At 39.4% G+C, this 13563-nt stretch overlaps 1 pseudogene across 1 annotated transcript; it reads left to right on the top strand.

The window, feature by feature from the left end:
- Positions 1–11981: 11981 nt before the first annotated feature.
- On the top strand, positions 11982–12508 carry LOC309855949 (beta-hexosaminidase subunit beta pseudogene; annotated as a pseudogene). Its single transcript has one exon. The product of its transcript is annotated as a beta-hexosaminidase subunit beta pseudogene (transcript).
- The last annotated feature ends 1055 nt before the right edge of the window (positions 12509–13563 follow it).

Raw genomic sequence — 13563 nt, forward strand, 5'->3', positions numbered from 1 at the left:
AAATAAATGTAAACTCTTAAAAACATCTTTTCAGCCAACTTTTATTGGGGGAGATATAATGAACCCTTAGACACATCATATCCATCAATCTTACCAAAAGCCCCATGGAGTAAGCATCGTGGTCATCACATGGAGATGAAGGAAAGAAGGGGTAGACAGATCAGATGACTTGCCCAAGATCAGACAACTCTTAAGTAAGACAGAGCTGTGATATGTTGATCCCAAGGATCTCCAGCTAGGTGTTTAACAGCTCTTCTCTGCGGACTGTCCTGTGAGTCAGGCTGCCATTGGGAGTCCCAAATGCTGATATCCAGTCTCTACTGTTCCAACCTGTCAGCTGGTTCTAGGCATTGCCGAGGGAGAGTATCCTTTATTATTTAACATGCCAGTTTCTAAGCTGTTGATACTGCAGGAGTTACGAGGCTTTGGGGAGACAGTGTAAGGGGCCTGGGAGATTAATTTTTTTACTTTATTATTTTGATTAACATATAATGTATTATTTGCTTCAGGGGTACAGATCTGTGAATCATCAGGCTTACACATTTCATGGCACTCACCATAGCACATACCCTCCCCAGTGTCCATCGCCCAGCCACCCTATCCCTACCCCCCACCCACCAGCAACCCTCAGTTTGTTTTGTGAGTTTAAGAATCTCTTACGGTTTGTCTCCCTCCCAATCACATCTTGTTTCATTTTTTCCTTCCTGACCCCACAAACCCCCCTGCCCTGCCTCTCAAATTCCTCATATCAGGGAGATCATGTGATAATTGTCTTTCTCTGATTGACTTATTTCGCTCAGCATAATACCCTCCAGTTCTATTGTATATGTAGACCATATCTTCTTTATCCATTCATCTGCTGATGGACATCTAGGTTCTTTCCATAGTTTGGGTACTGGGGACATTGCTGCTATAAACATTCAGGTGCACATGCCCCTTCAGATCCCGACATTTGTCTCTTCAGGGTAAATACCCAGTTGTGCAATTGCTGGGTCATAGGGTAGCTCTATTTTCAACTTTTTGAGGAACCTCCATGCTGTTTTCCAGAGTGGCTGCACCAGCTTGCATTCCCACCAACAGTGTAGGAGGGTTCCCTTTCTCTGATTCTCGCCAACATCTGTCATTTCCTGACTTGTTAATTTTAGCCATTCTGACTGGTGTGAGGTGATATCTCACTGTGGTTTTGATTCGCGTTTCCTTGATGCCAAGTGATGTTGAGCACTTTTTCATGTGTCTGTTGGCCATCTGGATGTCTTCTTTGCAGAAATGTCTGCTCATATCTTCTGCCCATTTCTTGACTGGATTATTTGTTCTTTGGGTGTTAAGTTTGACAAGTTCTTTATAGACTTTGGATGCTAGCTCTTTATCTGATATGTCATTTGCGAATATCTTCTCCCATTCTGTCAGTTGTCTTTTGGTTTTGTTGACTGTTTCCTTTGCTGTGCAAAAGCTTTTGATCTTGATGAAGTCCCAGTAGTTCATTTTTGCACTTGCTTCTCTTGCCTTTGGCGATGTTTCTAGGAAGAAGTTGCTGCAGCTGAGGTCAAAAACGTTGCTGCCTGTGTTCTTCTCAAGGATTTGGATGGATTCCTGTCTCACACTGAGGTCTTTCATCCATTTTGCGTCTATTTTTGTGTGTGGTATAAGGAAATGGTCCAGCTTCATTCTTCTGCATGTGGCTGTCCAATTTTCCCAAAACCATTTGTTGAAGAGACTGTCTTTTTTCCATTGGACATTCTTTCTTACTTTGTTGAAGATTAGTTGACCGTGGAGTTGAGGGTCCATTTTGGGCTCTCTATTCTGTCCCATTGATCTATGTATCTGTTTTTGTGCCAGTCCCATACTGTCCTGATGATGATAGCTTTGTAATAGAGCTTGAAGTCTGGAATTGTGTAGCCACCAACTTTGACTTTCTTTTTGAACATTCCTCTGGCTATTTAGGGTCTTTTCTGGTTCTATATAAATTTTAGGATTATTTGTTCCATTTCTTTGGAAAAAACTGATGGTATTTCAATGGGGATTGCATTAAATGTGTACATTGCTTGTGAAGCATAGACATTTTCACAGTATTAATTCTTCCAGTACATGAGCATGGAACGTTTTTCCATTTCTTTGTGTCTTCCTCAATTTCTTTCATGAGTACTTTATAGTTTTCTGAGTACAGATTCTTTGCCTCTTTGGTTAGGTTTACTCCTAGGTATCTTATGGTTTTGGGTGCAATTGTAATTGGGATCAACTCTTTAATTTCACTTTCTTCTGTCTTGCTATTGGTGTATAGAAATGCAAGTGATTTCTGTGCATTGATTTTATATCCTGATACTTTACTGAGTTCCTGTATGACTTCTAGCAGTTTTGGAGTAGAGTCTTTTGGGTTTTTCACATAAAATATCATGTCATCTACAGAGTGAGAGTTTGACTTCTTGTTTGCTGATTCAGATGCCTTTTATTTCTTTTTTTGTTGTCTGACTCCCGAGGCTAGGACTGAGAGCACTATGTTGAATAGCAATAGTGATAGTGGACATGACCTTAGGGGAAAAGCTCTCAGTTTTTCCCCATTGAGAATGATATTTGCTGTGGGTTTCTCATAGATGGCTTTGATAATATTGAGGTATGTACCCTCTGTCCCTACACTTTGAAGAGTTTTGTCTAAGATTTTATTTATTTGTCAGAGAGAGAGAGAGAGAGAGAGAGAACACACAAGCAGACAGAGTGGCAGGCAGAGGTGGAGAGAGAAGCAGGCTCCCTGCAGAGCAAGGAGCACAATGTGGGGCTCAATCCCAGGACCCTGGGATCATGACCTGAGCCAAAGGTAGCAGCTCAACTGACTGAGCCATCCAGGCATCCCTGAAGAGTTTTTATCAAGAAAAAAATGCTGTACTTTGTCAAAAGCTTTTTCAGCATCTATTGAGAGTATCATATGGTTCTCGTTCTTTCTCTTATTAATGTATCGTATCACATTGATTGATTTGTGGATGTCGAACCAACCTTGCAGCACAGGAATAAACCCCATTTGGTCGTGGTGAATAATCCTTGTAATGTACTGTTGGATCTTATTGGCTAGTATTTTGGTGAGAATTTCTGCATCTGTGTTCATCAAGGATATTGGTCTGTAATTCTCCTTTTCGATGGGGTTTTTGGTTTTGGGATCAAGGTAATGCTGGCCTCATAAAAAATGGGTTTGGAAGTTTTCCTTCCATTTCTATTTTTTGGAACACTTTCAGGAGAATAGGTATTGGTTCTTCTTCAAATGTTTGGTAGAATTCCCCTGGGAAGCCATCTGGCCCTGGGCTCTTGTTTGTTGGGAGATTTTTGATGACTGCTTCAATCTCCTTACTCGTTATGGGTGTGTTCAGGTTTTCTATTTCTTCCTGGTTCAGTTCTGGTAGCTTTTATATCTCTAGGAATGCATCCATTTGTTCCAGATTGTTAAATTTGCTGGTATATAGTTGCTCATAGTATATTCTTCTAATTGTATTTCTTTGGTGTTGGGTGAGATCTATCCTCTTTCATTCATGATTTTATTTATTTGGGTCCTGTTTTCTTTTTGATAAGTCTGGCCAGGGGTTTATCAATCTTAATTCTTTCCAAAAAACCAGATCCTAGTTTTGTTGATTTGTTCTACCATTCTTTTGGTTTCTATTTCATTGATTTCTGCTCTGATCTTGATTATTTCTCTTTTCCTTCTGGGTTTAGGCTTTCTTTGCTGTTTTTTCTGCAGCTGCTTTAGGTGTAGGGTTAGGTTGCATACTTGAGATTTTTCTTGTTTCTTGAGAAACGCTTGTATCACTATATATTTTCCTCTAAGGACCACCTTTGCTGTGTCCCACAGATTTTGAACAGTTGTGTTTTCATTTTCATTTGTTCCCATGAAGTTTTTTCAATTCTTCTTTAATTTCTTAGTTGACCCATTAATTCTTTTGTAGGATGTTCTTTAGCCTCCATGTATTTGAGTTCTTTCCAACTTTCCTCTTCTGATTGAGTTCTAGCTTCAGAGCATTGTGGTCTGAAAATATGCCCAGAATGATCCCAACCTTTTGATACTGGTTGAGACCTGATTTGTGACCCAGGATTTGATCTATTCTGGAGAATGTTCCATGTGCACTAGAGAAGAATGTGTATTCTGTTGCTTTGGGATGGAATGTTCTGAATATATCTGTGATGTCCATCTGGTCCAGTGTGTCATTTAAAACCTTTATTTCCTTGTTGATATTTTGCTTAGATGATCTGTTCATTTCAGTGAGGGGATTGTTAAAGTGATCCACTTTTATTATATTATTGTTGATGTGTTTCTTTGATTTTGTTATTAATTGGTTTGTATAATTGGCTGCTCCCACGTTAAGAGCATAGATATTTAAAATTGTTAGATCTTCTTATTGGACAGACCCTTTAAGAATGATATAGTGGGGGCGCCTGGGTGGCTCAGTGGATTAAGCCGCTGCCTTCGGCTCAAGTCATGATCTCAGGGTCCTGGGATCGGGTCCCACATCGAGCTCTCTGCTCAGCAGGGAGCTTGCTTCCCTCTCTCTCTCTCTCTCTGGCTGCCTCTCTGTCTACTTAAAAAAAAGAAAAAGAAAAAAAAAAGCATAGATATTTAAAATTGTTAGATCTTCTTATTGGACAGACCCTTTAAGAATGATATAGTGGGGGCACCTGGGTGGCTCAGTGGGTTAAAGCCTCTGCCTTCGGCTTGGGTCATGATCCCAGGGTCCTGGGATTGAGCCTTGCTTTGGGCTCTGCGCAGCAGGGAGCCTGATTCCTCCTCTCTCTCTGCCTGCCTCTCTGCCTACTTGTGATCTCTGTCTGTCAAATAAATAAATAAAATCTTTTTAAAAAAGAATGATATAGTGTCCTCCCTCATCTCCTATTATAGTATTTGGCTTAAAATCTAATTGATATAAGGATTGCCACCCCAGCTTTCTTTTGATGACCATTAGCATGGTAAGTTGTTTTCCACGCCCTCACTTTAAATCTAGAGGTGTCTTTGAGTCTAAAATGAGTTTCTTGTAGACAGCATATTGATGGGTCTTGTTTTTTTTTTTTTTAATCCATTCTGATACCCTGTGTCTTTTGATTGGAGCATTTAGCCTATTTACATTTAGGGTAACTATTGAAAGATATGAATTTAGTGCCATTGTATTGCCTATAAGGTAACTGTTATTGTATATTGTCTCTGTTCCTTTCTGGTCTATTACTTTTAGGCTCTCTCATTGCTTAGATGACCCCTTTCAATATTTCCTGTAGGACTGGTTTGGTGTTTGCAAATTCTTTAAGTTTTTGTTTGTTCTGGAAGCTTTTTATTTTTCCTTGTATTTTCAATGACAGCCTAGCTGGATATAGTATTCTTGGCTGCATTTTTTTCTCGATTAGTGCTCTGAATATATCATGCCAGCTCTTTCTGGCCTGCCAGGTCTCTGTGGATAAGTGCACTGCCAATCTAATATTTCTACCATTGTGTGTTACAGACTTCTTTTCCCACGCTGCTTTCAGGATTCTCTCTAAGTCACTAAAACAAGTCACAAGTCTTACAAGTCACTAAAACTTGTAAGTTTTACTATTAAATGATGGGCTGTGGACCCATTTTTATTGATTTGGAGGCGCTTCTCTGTGCCTCCTGATTTTTGATGCTTGTTCCTTTTGCCATATTAGGGAAATTCTCTACTATAATTTGCTCCAATATACCTTCTGCCCTCCTCTCTCTTTCTTCTTCTTCTGGGATCCCAATTATTCTAATATTGTTTTGTCTTATGGTATCACTTATCTCTCGAATTCTCCCCTCTTGGTCCAGTAGCTGTTTGTCACTCTTTAGCTCAGCTTCTTTATTCTCCGTTATTTGTTCTTCTATATCACTAATTCTCTCTTCTACCTCATTTATCCTAGCAGTAAGAGCCTTCATTTTTTATTGCACCTCATTAATAGCTTTTTTAAATTTCAACTTGGTTAGATTTTAGTTCTTTTATTTCTTCAGAAAGGGATTTTTATTTCTCCAGAAAGGGATTCTCTGATATCCTCCATGCTTTTTTGAGACCAGCTAGCACCTTGATAATCATCATTCTGAACTCTAGTTCTGACATATTACTGACATCCATATTGATGAGGTCCCGAGCAATCAGTACCACCTTATGTTCTTTTTTTTTGTGGTGAGTTTTTCCGCCTTGTCATTTTATCCAGATAAGAATATATGAGCAAGAGAATAAAATACTAAAAAGGTGGCAAAGACCCAGAAAAATATATGCTAAGCAAATCAGAAGAGATCTGAAACTGGGGGGAGAAGAAAGGGGGGAAAAATAAAAATAGAAATATATATATATATTTCTATTTTATATATATATACTATATATAGTATATATTATAGTATACTATAATATATACATAATATATACTATAATATATACATAATATATATAAAATATATATAGTATACTATAGTATACTATACTATATATAGTATTTATAGTATAGTATATATACTATACTATACTATATTTATAGTATACTATAGGTATTATACTATACTATACTATATTTATAGTATACTATATAAATATATATATTTATATATAAATATTTATATATTTTATATATTAAATATATTTATATTTAAAATATATAAATTTTATATATATATATATATATATATATATATATATATATATATATTAGACTGGTGAGAACAGAACCACCCACTTGATTTTGGGTGTATTCTGGTCTCTCAGAAGAAACTACCTATCACAATTTTAAAGAATGAAAAAAATATATATCGGTAACATGATTAAGGGATGGAATATGACTGTAAAGATGAAAATTTAAAAAAAGATTCTAAAAAAGGAATTGATAAGATAAGTTGATTAGAAAAAAAAAGAAAAAGAGGAGAGAATGTGATCATGTCAGATTTAGGGTATGTTTTGATCTACTAGCAGAAATTGTATCCCAAAATTTTAAAGAAAGAAAAAAAACCTGTATGTAAATAAAAAACCTGTATGTATACAAAAAATAAAGTTAAATACAAAAAATAAGTTTAAATACAATGAAGGGATAAAACATGACTATAAAAGTGAAATTTTAATAAGACTCCTTTAAAATAGGTATTATTAAGATAAAATAGTTTAAAATGTTAAAGGGGGAAGTTTAAAAAATAGTATAAGAAAAAAAATTTTTAAAAATTTAATTTTGCAAGACTAACGGATCATGGGGAAACAGCCATGAATTCTATGAGTTGCTTACCCCTACCTCTGGAGTTCTGCAGTTCTCGTTGATCAGTCAACTTGTCCTTGGCTGGATATTCTTGCTGATCTTCTGGGGGTTGCCTGTTGCTGTGATTCTCAAATGTCTTTGCCTGAGGTGGAATTGCACCGCCCTTGACATGGGCCAGGCTAAGCAATCTGCTCGGGCTCGCACTCAGAGATTTGGTTCCCTGAACGCTTTCAGTAGAGCTTTGGAGGATGGGACTGAAAATGGCAGCCTCCCAATCTCCAGCCTGGAGGAGCTGAAAGCTTGAGGCCCCACTCCTCAGTACACCATCAGAGAAAAGCAGTCAATCCCTCCTGTCTCCCTGGTCTCTGGCCATGCTCCGTGCTCATCCAGTCTGTGACCAAGTGTTTCTCTCTCTGGTACATGGCCCTGCTTGGAGTATCCAAGCCCAGCAGATTCTTACCACACTGCTCCTCCTGGAGGAAGAAGGTGAGTCTCCCTAGATCTGCCACTTGTGGGGTCCCTGCTCAAAGAGCAGTGGTCTGACTGTACCTCAGATCACGGTTTAAGGTAATCTTGAGCTGAGAGCTCACTGCTCAGCTCTGTCTCTGTAGCCAGCTCCCTGGTCTGATACCTGGCAGCTTTGCCACACTCAGGGACCCTGGCCTTTCTGTGACCCCATGGGTCCTGAGACCACACTGTCCCCACGAGGGTTCCATCTGCACTTTGCCTCTGGAGCAACATCTCTCAGTGGAGCAGCCTTCTAAACGTTCTGATTTTGTGTTCCGCTGCTTCACTGCTTGCTTGGAGCCAGCCCCTCCCCCCGGGGTCCATCTTCCTATTGCTTTGGATTCACTTCTCTGCATGTTCTACCTTCCAGAAAGTGGTTGATTTTCTGTTCCTAGAATTGCTGTTCTTCTCTTCTATCTCCTGTTGAGTTTGTAGGTGTTCGGAATGGTTTGATAAGTATCTAGCTGAACTCCTGGGACCTGATGATATTTCAGTTTGCTACTCCTCGGCCATCTTACTTCCTCCCCACTAATTTTGGTGGAAATTCTGACAGAAAAGAATGTGAAATGGTGGCTGCTTCAGAGATTTTAAAAGAAATCGCTGTGTGTATGTGCGATTTCCTTACAACACTCTTGGGGGCTGACTAAAGGAAAGCTATCAGATCTTTGCCCCATACCCAGTGCTGTCCCAAGAGTGATAAAAAGCCTGTCTGAGCTAGGGCCAGGTATTTGTCTGAAAAAGGAAGTTAGGCATAGAAATATACACACAGTAAGCATCAAATGGGGAGAAGTGTTTAATCTTCCTTTTGAATGGATTAACGGTTGGCTTTAAGAAGGTGCCTCTGACTTTTGGCAGCATAGACCTGGAGGAGAGACGATGCTATATAACGAGGATGAGCACTGAGGACGAATTTGTGTATCTGCGATCAGCAAAAAATAGCCATAAAATTATTTCCAGGGAAAGTCAGAGTTCCTCATGTCAAACTGGGATAGAAAAAAAGCACCCACCTAGGATGCTTTGGGACAGTGTTGGAAAGGGTTTCCTTTCCAAAGCAGCACAGCATAGAGCTGGACTGCCCAGTACAGTGGCTACTCAACCCTATGTGGTCATGGAGCATGTGAACAGTGGCCATTTCTGCATTATTATTTTTTTTAAAGATTTTATTTATTTGCAAGAGCAATACAGAGATAGAGAGAGCACAAGTGGGGAGGAGAGGGAGAAGAAGGCTTCTCGCTGAGCAGGGAGCCTGATGCGGGATTCGGGATGCCAGGACCCTGGGATCACAACTCGAGCCAAAAGCAGACGCTTAACCGACTGAGCTACCCAGGTGCCCCAAGGTGGCCATTTCAAATAGATCTGTGCCATAAGGGTTAAAGATGTACCAGATTTCAAAGACTTAGTAGGAATAAAGTAAAGTATCTCCTCAACCACTTTTCAACACTGATCACATGTCAAGAGGCATGTTTTGGATAAATTGAACTAAATAAAATGTTAAGATGAATGTCACCTGTTTACTTTTTCAAACGTAACCACAAGGAAATATGAAATAATATATGTGGCTTGCATTATATTTCCATGGGAAGGCAGTGGTCTAGGCTCTGAGAAGGGCTGTGAGGCCCAAGAACATTGGACTGAAATGATACCTGCTGCTCATTTGCTGTGTAGCTCTGGCAGGAGAACACCTTTCAGAGCTTGAGTTTCCACTTACGTTGGTTGGGCAAATGACTTCCCCTGCTTTTGGAGTATTATGGTGGCAAAGTACTGAACGTACTGAAAGTGTGGGCAGAGTGACCCACTCTAGACAGTAGTTTTTCTCTTCCCTTCCCTCTTGCCACATATTTTGAAAACTTGGAGGGAAATGATTTTGGCTTTTGAATCCCATAACCTAGAAAACTACCATTCAATTGTCGAGAAAAGTTAACACTTTTTAGAGATACAAAGACTCGTGGAGGCACTTTGAAAGTGCTACTTAAAGATGTTACTTACAGAGGTGCCTGGGTGGTGCAGTTGTTTAAGTGTCCAACTTTTGGTTTTGGCTCAGGCTGTGATCTCAGGGTCATGATCTCAGGGTGGAGAGATTGAGCCCCATGTTGGGCTCTGCACTTAGCGGGGAGTCTGCTTGAGATTCTCCCTCTCCCTCTGTCCTTCTCCCCTCCTGCTCTCTCTTTCTCTCTTTCTTTCCCTCCTTATCTTTCTCTCAAATAAATAAATCTTAAAAAAAAAAAAGATATTACTTAGAGTACCACCAGAATGAAAATAGAAGCCATGAGAGAGATGTAGCACCAGAATCACAGTGGTCAGCGAAGTATGAGAAAAAGCTATTGATCATTGTACATGATTATAGCGGCAAAAGTCAAATGGTAATAATAGCACTAATGATACAACCTAGGAATCTGAAATCCTAGCCATCAGACGGGAAGTGAAAGGGAGAAGGGGCAGTGAGGTTTCCATTTTGTTCGCGAGAAGGATTTAGATACTGATTACCTTTGTTTTTTTTTTTTATTTTTTATTTTTATTAACATATAATGTATTATTTGCCCCAGGGGTACAGGTCTGTGAATCATCAGGCTTGCACACTTCACAGCACTCACCATAGCACATACCCTCCCCAATGTCCATCACCCAACCACCCTATCCCTCCCCCACCTCCCCGCCCAGCAACCCTCAGTTTGTTTCCTGAGATTAAGAGTCTCTTATGGTTTGTCTCCCTCCCCAGGCCCATCTTGTTTCATTTTTTTCCCTCCCAACTCCCCCCAACCCCCTCCCCTGCTTCTCAAATTCCTCATTACTGATTGCTTTTGAATGCAACCAAAATACTATAATTTTAAGTATGCTTTTGTTAAAAATATAAAAGTATCAAGTATCAAAATAGAAAATGATGACCATTTTGAGGTTTCTAGAAGAAAATTAAGTGGAACAAAAAACAGTATATCAGCACAACAGTAGACAAGTAAAAAGAAGAAATAAGGGCAAAGTCGTGGTAAAGAGAACAAATGAAATAAGATGGCAGGAATCAATCCAAGAATAATAACAGTTGTATTAAATTGAGATAGGTTAAATATACTTTTTAAAAAAAAGGAAAACAGATTGCTTAAACAATTTTAAAAATCTAGCAATATGCTGTTTACAAGAAATAGCCTTAAGTTGAAATAACATCAAAAAACAAAAAAGTAAAGGTTAAAAAAGATACAACATCAAATGCTAGAGTGAAAAAAAAAAACACAAGGGCAGAAATATTAATATTCGTAAGAGTGAAAGTCAAAAGTAGTAAGAGAAAAAGAAATGATGCTGACAACAGATCCATGTCTTGAAGACAGTATAATGGCTCTGAACAGCACAATTTTGAAATAGGTAAAGGAAAACAAATAGAAATACAGAAGAAGAGACAACTTGTCAAATATATTGGTAGAATTTAACACAACTTCCCAGAAACCAATATCCACAACTCAAAAGCATTGGTATGTAGAGCTTTTCATTGCACATTTATGGAGTTTAACTTGATATATTTTCATAACCAACAGACTGACGATAAAATTCTTTCCAAACATGAATGACAACAAATTCTCCAGAGCAGGAATCACAGGCCGTGTTTTCTGATCCCCACGCCATAAAATTAGAAATTAGTGACAAAATAAAAGTCCAAATACCCCAAATTACTTCCGCAATGAAGAGGACATGAATGTAAATTATGAGGTTAATCAAAGTCAATGACAGTCCTACAAAAAAACAAAACATGGCAGGCTGGGGTTGCCCATGTTGCTGGCACTGCCCATGGTGCTGGCCCTGAGCCCCCATCTCTTCCCTGAGGCCAGGCCCTGTGGCCTATACCACTCCTGGTGCAGATGTCTCCAGGCCTTCTGCACCTCTCCTCCTAAAACTTCCACATCAGCCACAGCCCCTCGCCCACCACTGTCCTGCTTGCTCCCTCCTGCAAGAAGGGATTTAAGGAGTCTATTTGTCGTGACGAGCACCAGGTGATGTATGGAAGTGCAGAATCACTATTTTGTACACCCGAAACTAATACAACACTGTTAACTAACTGGACTTAAAAACTTAAAAGCAGCATTTCACCGGTATCATGACTATATTTTTGGTCTCTACAAGGCACCATGGCCCTCCTAAACTTAATACTGCAGTCAAGTTACAGCAACTTCTAGTCTAGATTGTCCTTGATTCAGAATGTGATGTTTCCCCCAACATCTCTGCAAATGAATTCTATACTTTGAAAGGACCTGTGGCTTTACTCAAAGCCACCAGAGTGTGGGGAGTATTACGAGGATGCCATGACTTTTAATAAGTTTAATGTTCTGCCCTGGCTGATGACCAGTCTTCCCCTTTACAGAGCATCGCTTTTCCCAAGTCAGGCAACAAAGGGAGCTATTCTTTGTCTCGTGTTTCTACACCAAATGATGTCCATATGGTGATCTCATATGCCCCACTATAAGGGACCTGAGTCATACCAGAACTTGACAACCCTGGATATACACAGTCTTCAGGAGAAGTTCAAAAGACCTTGTGACTCCACGTTACAGTGGACCTAACTTGTCTGGGATGTTTAGAGCTATGAAGCCTATTCTGAATTCAACGTAACAGCTTCCTATCTAAATTTTTCAAAGAAATTAGTACAGTGTTTCCAAATACTTCATTCGCTTGGGAGGAGGTGAGGTGGAATTTAAATGTGGGGAGTCCAATCCAGAAATCCAATTATTTCATGAAGCAGAAAGGCTTTGGTGAAGATTATAGAAGACTAAACTCTTTCTACATTCAAAAGCTTGTGGGTCTTGTTTCAACCATAAACAGGGATCCCTAGTCTGGCAAGAGGTTTTTTTTTTTTTTTTTTTTTTTTTTTTTTGTGTGTGTGTGTGTTTTAATTAATTTTTTATTTTTATAACATATATTTTTATCCCCAGGGGTACAGGTCTGTGAATCACCAGGTTTATACACTTCACAGCTCTCACCAAAGCACATACCCTCCCCAATGTTCATAATCCCACCCCCAGGCAAGAGGTTTTTTGATGATTGTGGAAAGCTTCAGCCAAGGACTTCAGCTCAAGTATGGAAAGAGCAAATGTATGGTGAGGAATAGGGCAAAATCACAATTCCTTGTGGTCCTTTCTGCTCCTTGGTACTTAGATTTGGTTAGTTATGGACAAGACTAGAGAAATTCCTATAATGTGGGCCCTCTTGATTTTGATGGTTCTCAAGAACAGAAAAAACTCATCATTGGTGGAGAAGCTTGTCTATGGAGAGAGTTTGTGGATGCAACTTGCCTCGCTCTGAGATTATGGCCTTGGGCAAGTGCCATAAGTGAGAGACTGGAGTCAGGGGGACGTCAAAGATAGAGAGGATGCCTGGACCAGACTAACAGTTCACCTCTGCAGGATGGTCAGATGTGGAAGATCTGCAGAGCCTTTTAATTTTTTTTTAAACTGGATTTTTTAAAAAAAGATTTTATTTATTTATTTGAGAGAGAAAGAGTGAGAGAAAGCATGAGAGAGGAGAAGGTCAGAGGGAGAAGCAGACTCCCCAAGGAGCTGGGGGCCCGATGCGGGACTCGATCCTGGAAGTCTGGGATCATGACTTGAGCCCAAGACAGTCAGTCGCTCAACCAACTGAGCCACCCAGGTCCCTAAACTGGATATTGTAATCATGAGTACAAAATATAAAAATGAGCTCAAAGAAGAAAATAGGAGGGGACAAAGCCCACAGCAATCTGTACTACAATCAACTTGATTTTGAAATCATAGAAATAAAGATTTTGTATTCTGTTTTTGAATAAAATGTATCATTTAATGATTAAAAAAAAACCCACATGGAGTACAGCCAAAAAAATGCTTGAAGAAAAATAGACAGTTATAAATACAT

This window comes from Mustela nivalis, assembly GCF_964662115.1.
Source record: "Mustela nivalis genome assembly, chromosome: X".
In the NCBI taxonomy this organism is placed as follows: Eukaryota; Metazoa; Chordata; class Mammalia; order Carnivora; family Mustelidae; genus Mustela; species Mustela nivalis.